Source organism: Rousettus aegyptiacus, unplaced genomic scaffold, assembly GCF_014176215.1.
Source record: "Rousettus aegyptiacus isolate mRouAeg1 unplaced genomic scaffold, mRouAeg1.p scaffold_m13_p_12, whole genome shotgun sequence".
In the NCBI taxonomy this organism is placed as follows: Eukaryota; Metazoa; Chordata; class Mammalia; order Chiroptera; family Pteropodidae; genus Rousettus; species Rousettus aegyptiacus.
Window position 1 is genome coordinate 6,913,085 of NW_023416287.1, and position 12,533 is coordinate 6,925,617.

A 12,533-nucleotide genomic window follows, 5' to 3' on the forward strand; every position below is an offset into this window, starting at 1 on the left:
TCTGCCATTGGAGGCTGGGGACTTCCCCGGGCTGGGCTGTCACTTCACGTGTTTAACAGGAGCCTTCGTCAGAAGGAGCAGGAGGCCACACACCCGACCTCATTGTATTTTTCTGGTTAGCAGGTTGTCTTGGAAAAAAAACAAAAAAAAACCAACCAGGCTTCCTGATTTTGACAGCCCAGCCCAGCCAAAGCTTGCTGAAGCCTCAGGGGCAGGCCTGCTGGTAACTCCCAGAGGCACCGAAGCTTGGCTGGTTGGTTCGTGTAGGCGGCCTGGACCCGGGGGTGGGGGGGTTAGCTGTTTCCCAGAGCTGCCCTGTTAGGCAGGTGAATGAGAAGGTCTAACTTTCTGTCTAGCCACCTCAGGTGTGGGGCTTGCTTTGACCTTGGGGATCCCCTTCACGTGGATACCAAGTGAAGACGATAATTAGTAATTATTCTGCATTTTGGCCGGAGATGGAAATAATTAGCCGGCAAGAGAGACAGTCTTCTTGCGTTGCAATCTGGAGGCCATCCTTTGCTTTGAAAAGAAACGATTATGAATCTGCAGACGATTCCTCCAGGATCAGTGGTCTTTCTGTTCGTTAAGATTAAAGTCATGTTTTGCAGGGCACTAATACTTACACCCCTCCCAGATTCAAAATCGGCAAACTTTTTTTTTTTTTTTGGCAGGGGGTTGATTTCCGGGGAAATAGTTTCCAAGCCAAATCTGATGGGAGGTGCTTTTTATAGTTTTTCTTGGCAAGTGGTGCTTGGTGGCCGCCAGATGGGTGTCTAAATGACCACAGCGAAAGCCCCAGAATCTGATTTTTGTTTTTTTAAATAAACGTTACTTTTCAGAACACTTCTAGTTTTACAGAAGAGTTGTAAAGATAATACAAAGAGTTCCATATACCTAGCACCCGGTTCCTCACATTATTTATTATCTGAGATTAATGTGTATTAGTATTGTTGTAATTAATGAACCAGTGCTGAGGCATTATTAGCATCGCAAGTCCATGCTTTATGCAAATTCAGAGTGTCCGTGTTTCTTATGAGCTCGACAATTCTGAGGAGCACCGGTTAGGCATATTGAAGATTGTCCCTCCAAGTAGGCTCTTTCTAATGTTTTCCTCATGGTTAGAAGGAACCGTGGGTTTTGGGGAGGAAGACCACAGAGGTAAAGTGACTATTTCCATCCTCGCCTATCGAGGGTCCCTACCATCAACGTGGTTCATCCCCGTTGACGTTGACCTTGATCACCTGGCCGAGGTAGCCTTTGCCAAGTTCTTCCACTGTAAAGTTACACTTTTCCAAACTCCAAACTGTGATCTTTGGAAAGGAGTTACTTTGTGGCACCTCGCTTAAGAGGCGGGGAGTTAGGCTCTGGAATCTGTCAAATAATGACTCCTTGCTGGGAAGTAGGCAGCACAGAAATGTCACGGCTCAGGAAGGGAAGGGACGCCTTGAGCCCTGGGAGGCTAAGGCGAGCTGCTCCAGATGCGGGCGTGGCTCTGGCCTATCCAGATGTTAATAGGAGCCTCCCCCCCCCCCCCCCCCGCCCCCTCTCTGCTTCTGCACAGGGGACCTTCTCAAGGGCCAGCACTAGCCCTTATCTTGCTATTGGGCTTTGCCCCAGTATTGGTGATACATGTGGTGTGTTCCCCTTAACGCTAGGCATGAGCTTGGCAAAAAAAAACAAGGACGGGGAAGGGCCGCTAATGGGACAGACGTCGTCAGAAGTTGGCGGAGGTGCTGGAGAATGCGGGGGAAGTCAGATGCTTGTTTTATGGAAACTTAGCATGTAGCCGACGCTGATTAGCCGACGTCCTATCTCCTCCGACCCTAGCAGGTAGGCACCATTGCCACGCCCATGTTTTGAAGGAGATGCTAAGGCACAGGGAAGTGAAGGAATTTCCCCAGGATGCAGTGCTGGTCAGTGGCAGACCCGCAACATGAACCTGCTCCAGAAACCGCATTCTGACCTATGGTGGGAGGGTCCCTCATCCCCTCACTGGAGGAGAGAGAGAGAGAGTCGTACACAGCATGTGGTAAGGGGCCTGGCACTGGGGCCTGGCACTGGGGCAGGCCTGGAATTTAAAACAGTTACCAACAGAGTGATCGTTGCCATTTAAACTTCTTCGGACCTCTGCTCAACTGTCGAGTGGCTGAAACGGTCGTACCTTACTTGGTAAGGTGGTTCGCCTCGAACGAGTAACCCACTTAGGTCGATGAACAGTGCGATTTGTTCCTAGCATTTCATGAGACCCTTGATTTTGTTAATAGAGGTGTTCAGGTAATGGGAGCCAGTCTTCCGTTACTCATTCGACTTACTGTTGAGCGCCCATCGTGTTAGAGGCTGGGGATCTAATAGAGAATAAGACCCGGCGCTCACTGAGCTGGAGCCTGTAATCGTTCCCTCTTGTCTAATTGCACTGACTAACATCTCCAGCAGCATGCTCGTAGTCGTGGAGATGGTAGGCATCCTCGCCTTGTTCCCGAGCCCAGCAAGAGCGCCTCTCGTGTGGGCTTTAGGATTGAGGTGCGTGTGTTTAATTATGTCAACGAAACATCCATTCATTCCTATTTCCTTGAGAGTTTTCATTAGGAATGGGAGTCGCATTCCATCATAGACTTTTGAGCATCTATGGAAAGATACGATTTTATTCTTCCTAGAGCTATTAATTTGTTGACTTATGTTAATAGATTTCCTCATAGCGAAACATTCCTGGTGTCAACCTTACTTGGCCCTTGTGTGTTATTTTCTTGGGGCCAGCGTTGGTTTATTTAAGATTTCTTTCGGCAGTATTCATGAGTGATATTTGTCATGTCATTTTTTTTTTTCTTTTTTTACGTACCGTTAGGTGTAAGCGTTTTTTATTTTCTATGCTCAGGAACAATGTATGTATTGTCAGGACCATTCATTCGGTTTCTGAAATTGTGATAGAATCCCCCCATGAAGCCACCTGTATCCGGTGCCTTTATAGGGGCTTGTTCTGTGATCACTGTGTCTGTTGTGTCTATGGGAGTTGGTCTGCCTACATGTTCCTTTTCTACTGGGGTCAATTTTGGTATAGAGTGTGTCTTTTAAAGAAATTGTTTATTTCACCTGTCTAGGTTTTCACATTTATTTGCCTAGAGACATGCAGGGTAGAGGCTTATTATTTTTTCCCACTGAGGGAGACAGTTAAGTTCAAGGTAACAGAATGGAGGGGGACAGGCCCACGGGAGGCCTGACCAGGGCTCCCGACCCAGTGGAAGGGAGAGGTGTGCTGACCGTCAGCAGATGGATCAAAAGCTTAATTCCCTCATGCCTGCTTGTGACTTCGGTGAATTCTGACTCCTACCAACTGTAACACACTGGGGGACAGGTGGGTCCTGGGAACCCCCAGTCACCTCCAGAGGGGCCAGATCTCCTCTGGGCTCTGTCGAGACTGACGTGTTGGGAGTACTCACTTAGGGCCTGCCTCAGTGGGTCTGGCACATCCCTCCTTCGATGCCTGGTAAACTAATGCACGCGACGCCACCTTTGACCTTTCAGAAAGGAAAACGGACTTCCGGTCGTTGCTTGTAGAGTCTCTTCCTTAAACCTTTTGGGTCATGGCGTTTTGAAAAGCCGATGAGAGCCACAGATCCAGTAGGCACACACACGTTATCGGGGCACACGCGCGCACACACACCACGCACGAGCACCTCTCCATCCCGCGAGTCCCCCTCTGCCCTCCACGACCTCTTGGGCCTTTTCACGTGGAGCCGCAGACCCAGCTGTAGCCCGCTCCCTGATGCTGCCTCCACTTCGACTCAGGAACACCTGCTCCCAGCCCATTCACAGGGGACCATTAAAACCTCATTCTCTCGGCAAACACTCACTGAACGCTGGTTTTGTGCCAGGCCCTGTGGGAGTCCGGAGATGGATTAGATGTGGCCCTGCCCTTGCCCGGCCCCCAGGCCTCTGTGGGACACAGCCTAGTAAACAAATAGCAGCAAACGAGGTGCTAGGGTATAGTATCATGGGTTTTTTTTTGGTGCTTACTAAAAATAGAGTTCTACCCTAGGCAAGCAGGTTCACTAACATGTGACATGCTGAGCCGTTGTCTGTGTCAAGTTAAGGACAGACCTTAATAAGCCTGCTTTGTACAAATAGTGTCTCCAGGTGCAGCCAGAAAGGTGCAGCGAGGCCTCGAATTGAGCGGTGGTCTCGTCAGGGAGGCAAAGGAAATGGGGAGAAAGTTGCCTTAATCATCCTTCGTTACCGAACACACGTCCTCTCCGCTTCCTGATTACAAGTCCTCTGTTCTTGAGAGGGCCTCAGATTTTGATTGGGAGCAGAGACCCTTGAAGACCTTAAAGCAGTGTTATTTGGGTTGGCCCCCAAGGCTTTGTAGTCCTCTAAGGCGAGGGGATTGAATAAATTTGAAAAAATACAGCAGCAGTGACTAGTGGCCCTCAATCCTGGCTGCACGTTCGAACCTTCCAGCCGCACATGGACCGATGAAGGCAGACTCTCTAGGGGTCGGTTAACTTTGCTGAGCGTCAGGCAGTGCTAAGTGGCAGGTTAGGCCTTGGACCCAGGCAGCTGGGGTCCCGAGTCCCTGCCATCAGCACTACAACTCAGCCAGGATGTCACCGACTCCAGCTTTGATGGAGCCCGTGTACGGCAGCCCAGGGGGCGCACTCACCCCAGATCTTTGATATTTATATAATTATCGATTGTGTGTTTACTGCTGTCCTAAGGGGATTATACTCATGATAAAACATGCACCAAAAATAAAAATGGGAAAGGACAGGATAGAAATAGGAGTTCTGCTTTATATATATATATATATTTCGACATCCCAATCAATGTACGCCTCCTGGGGTACATGTTCCCCAACTTTGGAGGCCATTGGCTCAGCAAGTCAGAGCACCAGGTCCGAAATCAGAAAATCCTGGCTTGAATTCTTAGTTGCCTCCTACCTGCGTGACCTTGGCCACGCAGAAGTGCCGCACACTAGCGAGCACGCAATTAATAAATGGATGGAAGTTGCATAGTTTTTTTTTTATTAGCGTTCTGCCACGGGGGACACACGATTTCGATTCTCTGGCCTGTGTCTTGTCTTCTGTGAAGTGGGGATGGTGATGGCAGTGCTCACCTCCGAGGGCTGGTGGGCCGTGTCTGTGAGGCAGCGCAGCAGCCGGGCTGTGTGAGTGTTGGATGGCCATCGTGATGGACTGAGAAATCTCTCAGCTCTCCTGACTTCTGCGGCCTTTGGCAACTTGGAGGAGGGAGTCTTTGCCTTTGGTAAATCCTGAGCCTGAAGAGAAAATGGTCTAGAATGAAGAGCCATGTGGTCACTGGGGAGGAGCCACCGGACACTGGCTTGAGTCGGCACTTGTGGCGAGTTATCTCCAACTTCCGCATGTTCAGTTGACTTTAAAAACTCATCTGGCCCCTGCCATATCCCTAGAACTTGACAGAAACTTTCTAGGTGGTCTAGACTCCAGGGCTGGAAGGTGCCCTTCTGGCTGCCTCTCTTGGGCAGACAGGGCCTCCCCAGGTGTCCTGTCTTGTCCCCTTGAGACCCCTTGAGCCAGGGCCAGGGAGATGCAGCCCTAGAAAGTGCAGCGTGATGGATGCCTTACGGCTCCCCCCACGAAGGGACTTCCTCTTTCCTCCCTCCATCCCCAGCACAGGAAATAGCCACAGGCTCCGCAGAGCTCCAGGCAGGCTCAGCTTCCCCAGGCTGGCCTGAGGTTTGGTTTTTGCTGATGGTTCCCAAACCGCGCTCAGAAGAAGGCGAGACTCGACCCCGGGGATCTTCTGGGATGGGTCAGGGGCTGCTATCTGCTTTCCTACCTGGAGCAGAGCCCCGCACGGGTTCCCCTAAAGCAAAAAAAAAAAAAAAAAAAAAAAAAAAGAATTTGACTCTTCCCTGAGCTTTTAGTATGAACTTTTCCCAAAATAGGGAAAGGTAGACGCAATGGTGTAATTAACTCCTATGTTCCCATCACCCAGCTTCGACGATCGTCGTCCTAAGGCTGGTCCTACTTTATCCCTCTCCCAACGTTCTCCACATCTCCAGCCCTGGTTACTCTAAGTCAAATTCCAGATGGGATAATATCTGATTAACACACAGATTAGCATGTAGCTCTCAACAATGAAGATTCTTGAGAAAAATCAGATAGCATTATCAAACCCGAAAAAGAATCATTCCTTAATTTCAAACGTCCAGTCTTCAGAATTCCTGCTGGTCGCACAAGTATCTTTATAGTTAATTTGTTCGAACCAAGATCCAAACAAGACCCTCAGGTCGTGTTTGGTTGACATGGCTGTGCCGGCTCTTCGATGCCTTCTGTTTTCTTGCCATTTATTTGCTGAAGAGACAAGGTCACTTTCCTGTGTAGTTCCTCACAGTGTGGATGTTGCCAGTGACATCTCTGTGGTGTCTTTTAACATGCTCCTCTGTCCCTTGCATTTCCTATAAACTGGCAGTAAGATCTAAAGCCCCGTGCCTTGGACTGTTAATGCTTCCCCCGCCCACCCCCACCGCCACCTCTGCAAAAGAAATGTATTAAAAGCAGACTGTAAGCTACAAGCAGAGTTGTCATTTGGGACCCTCCCTGCCTCCTAATCTGAGGTTTGGGAAAAGAGTATTTTCTCAGCAGGGCCCGTTTCAGGAACTCAGAGGCGTTCCTAAAAGCCAGCCCTTCCCATGCGAGCTGTAACTGAGCCATGCCTGGGTGAGCTTCCTGAAGGGAATAAAGTCTGCAAAGCTCAGGATTTATAAAGGTCCTTAATAAAACAGACCTGCTTGGGCATGCCTGCCGAAGGCACAATGCTCGGTGAAGGCAAAATACAACTTTCAAGTCTTCGATGCCTGTAAAAGGTATTGTGAAGGTTACGGAAAGGGGCCGTCTGTTTATCTGTGTCCTCCTGAGAAGGTGGGCTGCAGGTCTGAAATCTGCAACGGGTGACATCACTTCGTTGTCACGGAGAAAGCAGGAATGTCATTAATGACCAGGGCTGGCAGGGGCCGCTGATTAAGTGTGCCAGATCCCAGAAACATGGCAGCGAAACGAGAGCTCCTGGGGAAAAGTGTAAATAAAAAACCTGTCAGTCAACAAGGTATTACTTTTAAATCTCTGCCCCCGGCCAAGGGTTGCGGGGGCCCCGCTGTCTGCAGAGGGAAGTTTCCATTTGGATTTCCAATGGGCTGCAAGGCCGGTGGAAACCAACTTGCCAGGCTATGCCAGGGGTTGTGGGACTCGGTAAGGGCGAGGCTCTTTGAGGTGTTGGAGGAAAGGTGTGGGGTCCTTGCCGACTTGGTTAGAGGATGAAGCGGGGGAGGGAAGGTGGCTGTCCCCCTGCCCATGTCCCCTTGTGCAGGCCTTTGGTGGAGGGTGAGGTTTAGCCAGGGCTAGCCCTCTTTCTGAGGGAGGATGATCTGAAGTCTATTTCTGGTTAATTCTTCCAACCAGATCTTTCCTTCTCCTTTTGGCAAGGAAGCTGCCCGCATCCTGCTGTCTGTCAGGCTCTGCCTGACAAGTGCGGAGGGACCGTCTTCTGCTGGAAATGGACCTTTCTAAGCCACAAGTTGAATCTCAAATGGCTGTCTTCTTGAAAAATGGAGGCGGTATATAGCAAGCGGGCTAGATAAATGAATCACGGTGCAGCCATACTGTGGAATCCTACATGGCATTAAAGAAACCATAGCTGCAAACCATAGCAGCAAATTGTGTGGATGAATCTCAGACACGGTGTTAGCAAAAGACGTGACATGTGCGTCCCATGTGATTTTGTTTACGTGACGTGCAAGGGCAGGCAACCCCAGTCTATGGTGAGACAAGTCAGGTCCCTTTGGTGAGGGTTGCTGGCTGGGTGGAGCCACAAAAGAGCCCTCTTGGTGGGGTGGAAATGTCTATATCTCGCATGGGGGATGCACAGGTGCAAACATGTAAAAAGGCACAATATGTACATTTAATACTTGTGCGTTTTACCGCATTTAAGTGGCGTCTCAGTTTGCATCTGCCTGATTGTTTTCGTGACTTTGGGTGAATCCCTGTACCCTCGAGCCTCAGTTTCCCCATCTGGAACACAGAAGCTGACAGTACCTGCCTCACAGGCTGGTCGTAAGCTGCAGAGAGGGAGACGGTACTCACGGAAGCTGGTGGCGCGGCGAGCACCAGCGATTCAAGCGAATGAAAGTAGGAAGGTCTCTGAACTTTCGGAGGGCAGGAGAGCCCCACGGAAGGACGTGAAACCAGCGAGAGGTGGTTCCTTCCATCCCAGGCTGAGGATGGAGATGAGCCCCAACGTCTGCAGGATGCCGGGTCCTGCTGCCCCCACCCAAAAGCTGACCTTGAGGCAGGCAGGTTACAGATTCCGGGCATTTCTCTACCCCTCTCCAGAAGGGATGCGTGTCAGCCGGTGGGTGCGTGTGGTTTCGCAAGCACCTATGCCAGCATCCGGTGTGTAATGCTCGCTGCTTGCACGTTGTCCCAGGTCCTGTGTCCCAGGCGCCGGGCCTCATGGCACGCAGCCTATGAAGCAGGACCGAGCCCTCCTTTCTGGCCCGTCTGGTGAAGGCCGACGGCTGTCTCCTGTGGGACGAAGTCGGCAAAGAGCAGAGCGTTCAAGGTGGCTTTTCCCAGTTTTTCCACGTTGATGAGGTGGGATGGCTGGCATTTCTGGACCTGACTTTTCTGGATGGAGTTTCTCGCCTTGCATGCCCCGCGTCTGTGTGTGGCGTCTCTGAATGACGGGAGTGACCACCCGGGTCTCCACCATTACCAATACACACAATTCATTGGTTGGAAACCCAGCCTCTGTTCTGTGTGTATACACGGGGGCTCTTTGGAGCGTTTGCTGCACATCAAATCTGTTACTTAAAGGCCATCTGTAGCTTTTCAAAGAAGGTCTTTTCAATGGGTGGTGCAAGAGCCGCCAGATGAAAAATCCATCCACCGTTCTGCTCCTTTTGGCGAATTCTCGCAGCCCCGAATACGACGGAGCCACCAGGGCAGTAGCGGCGGCAGAGGGCAGGATCCCCTCCCCCATCTTCTCCCCTTCCCTCCGGCCACACGTGTGGTTCCAGGCGGTGGCAGTCTAGGCACTGCCATGGCAACAGACTGTGATGTCTCAAACCCAGGGTCTGGGACTCGTACCACCTCGGGATGTGAACTCATCGAGCGGTGGGTCTACCAACCCAGACAAAGGTGGACCGCGGCTCTGGCGGTGGGGCGGGGGCGGGACCTGGTGCCAGCCTCAGGGGCGTCCAGCCTCCAGGCCATGTCCTGGTTCCTCTCTGTCATGTCCCTCAAGCCCGAAAGCACCAGTTCACACTGTCGCCTCCCCAGGAGGACAGACGCCTCATTTAGTAGGCTCCCTGGCTGTATTTCTACTTTGGTTGTTCTATTCTGCTTCCTGAGAATTCCACCCGCCTGAAGTTCCAGGCGGAGAGGATGTTCTCTCGATCTTCCTTTTTTTTTTTTTCAAAAGTGATCTGTTGGCTGGTGGGTTGGCACTGAACGGCTACCTCAGACTTGGCTGCATGTCCCTGAGGGTGAGCAACAGGCCACACGAGGCTCCAGGAGGAGAGGCGCTGGCAGAGGCCACTGTGTGGCCTGAGTGTGATTTTTTAAAATAATCATTGACTCAATCCTGGGGCAAATGGAGGGACCGTGACTATCCCAGAAGAAAGGAATCAGTGTTTTTAGTTGTTGGGGCAACTTTGTCCTGACGGGGCCTCCAGAGCAGTTTCTGTTCTGGGGGTACCTCATTTCCCCGTGTCAGGGTTAAGGTGTCACCATCCAGGAAATAGTGGCTTGTCCCTTTCATGAGAAGCAGGGGACAGTAACAGTAATGGTTATGGGTGCAGGCGACCGAGCTGCCTGAGACTGAATCCCAGCTCTGCCACTCAGAAGCCGTGTGACCCCGGGCAAATTAGTCACCCATTTGTAGAACGAGGGAACCATACTGCCTATCATAGGGTTCTTGTGAGACAAGCTATGCATTAAATTCATACAGTGGTTCTTGGTACGAAGAAAATGGTACAACGTGTTAGCTGCTCATTTGTGTGACGGTAAGTCGCTCGCTGAGCCATTAACACTTTAGTGAGATTTAGTCAATCAGCTCCCAGGGAGCCCGGGGGAAGAGAGTACAAAGCGTGAAATGAAGGAGATGTTGGAAACATTACTTACCCCTTCCACACATTTCCTACAGACTAGCAGAGTCTGCGATGAGAAGAATTCCTAGATTGCCTGTCCATTTTATTTTTATCAAATGTCTTCCCTTTTTAAAAACGCTTTTAAAGGCACCGGGCATTAGTACATGTCGTACGTTCAAGGTGCTGTAAAATAAAGCAGCGGGAGCAGAGAAAGGGTAGAATTTTCAGTTAGAAGCTCATTCTTTCCGTGACAATAACATACGACAGGCCCTATTGATCGAGTGTGTGTTTTGTGTGTTCCAGGCTTTAGATGGATTAGGTTAGCTCCAGTGGATATCACCACTAACTTCATCATCTTGTTACACATGAGGACTCGGCGATTTCCCAGGTCACATAGCTGGGGAGTGGGCAGTGGAGCTGGGGTCCCCTAACCCTGTGTGTTGACTGAGAGCCAGGTCTCAGTGCAGAAGCCTCGCTGAGGGCAGGGGGCTGGAGTGGCCTCCCCAGCCATTCTTCCTGCAGCTTCTGAGGGTGGCCGAAGTTTCCCCAAACCTTTGTAGGGCCTAGATGGTGGGTGAGCACCTGGGACCTTGTTGCAAGGACCGGTGATGGTAATTAGAACTTTCAGATGCCTGCTCTAGACATGAGTTACCTGCTAGTGAGCTGACAGTGAGCACATGTCTCAGTTCTGAATCATTTCAGGTTCGAGGGCATGATTCATGGGTTGGTGCCCCCAGCAGTGTGGGCCTCTGCGGTGGGCAGGCCCCGCGGGAGGCGCCAGGCTATAAGGCACGGGCCCCGGTTCTCAGCTGGGGGCGATCCTGCCTCACAGGAGACATTTGGCAATGCCTGGAGACGTGTTTTAGTTGTCAAAACTGGGAGAGGGGTGGGGATGCCACCGGCCTCCAGCGGGCAGAAGCCAGGGGTGCTGCTAAACACCCTTCAGCCACCACCACCAGAGAATTGTCTGGCCCCTCATGTCGGTAGTTCTGGAGTTGAGAACCCTGGCTTAGTGGTCCATGGTGCTCTCACTCATGCCTGGGTTCAAGCTGTGGGAACTCGGGCAAGTTAATTCACCTCTCTGTGTCTCCGGTTCCTCATCTGTAAAAGGGAAATGAACAAACAGCGTCGCAGGTCGCCGTGAGGATTATATAATTTATTACATGTAGTGTGCTTCCAACAGTGCCTGGCATGTAAATTCTCAAAATGATAGCTACTTTTGCTGCTGCTGCTGCTGTTATTTTTGTTGTAATTCTCATTGTTGTTATCATCATTATTATTGTTATTATTATTGTCCCCATCTGCTTTCAAAAAGCTCAGTCTAGTGGGGAGACAGACAAGTGACTGTCTACTTGATAGACTTCACTACATGACTCTCTAGAGTCTGGGAACACAGAGGAAGAGGGACCGGTCCAGCCTGGGGAAGCAGCAAGGGCCTTCGGGAGGAGGTGGCCCAAGTGGAATCTTGACGGATGGATAGTGGCTTGCGAGGCGCGGTGAGGACAGGGGGTACGGAAGGGAGCTCTGGGCAGGAGGGGCAGCATGTTCGGAGGCGTGGAGGCGCACGGGACCCAGGGCAGCAACCTCCGAGTCCTCCATCACTGTCCCCACTTCCTCTCTCTCTGCGTACCGATGCCTCCCGTGTGGGCCAGGGACCTCCATGGCAAGCGACATGGTTATACGTGGTCCACTGTGGGGGGCAGCCTGCATGTCGCGAGAGCCATCTCCATTTCAGGGCTCCTTCTCTTCGAACTAGTCAGAAGGAGCGAAGGTGTCACTGTACCTTTAACGTCTTTCTCTCTGACATTTGCCATTCCCTACCCCTGCCCCCAGCCTTAAAAAAAGGTAGGCTTTCTGGGTTCGTGGAAACATTCTACGTTTTGATTGTGGGGGTGGTTAAAAGGGGGTGGTATATCATTTGGCAAAACTCATCGAGCACTACAGTCCAAATCTGTATGTATAAGTTACACCTCAATAAAAAAAAAAAATTTTAAAAAAAGAACATCGAGGAGAAAAAAAGAAGTGGGCGTCGGGCTCACAGCCTTTGGCTGGCCACAGTGTCTCGCTTGAATTTAGTAACTTTTATTTTTATTGTAGTTTTTTGCCCTACCTTCTATTTATGGCCGTGACACTGATTTTCCATTTGTGGTAGTGGTGTAAAGTTTCCCTTTAAGTTAAAAAAAAAAAAAAAAAAAAGATGTGAATGGACTTAAATAGAAGTATTAAGTAAATAATACCGGTGATGCATTATGGATACAGCAAAGATCATATGAGTGGTAAGAAAAGCAAGGTTTCTGGCAATGTTTCTGAGAAAATTTGGCGACTCTGAGGTGAAACTAGTTTTGCCCAGCGCCGTGCAGGCATCGTGGTGACTTAACAGAGCTGTCTGTGCAGCTGATAGTTGTTGAAG

At 50.5% G+C, this 12,533-nt stretch overlaps 1 protein-coding gene across 10 annotated transcripts in view; it reads left to right on the plus strand.

The window, feature by feature from the left end:
- Window positions 1-12,533, plus strand: part of NFATC2 (nuclear factor of activated T cells 2) — a 143,195-nt gene that overhangs the window by 10,209 nt on the left and 120,453 nt on the right. The gene's annotated exons all lie outside the window — the stretch shown is intronic.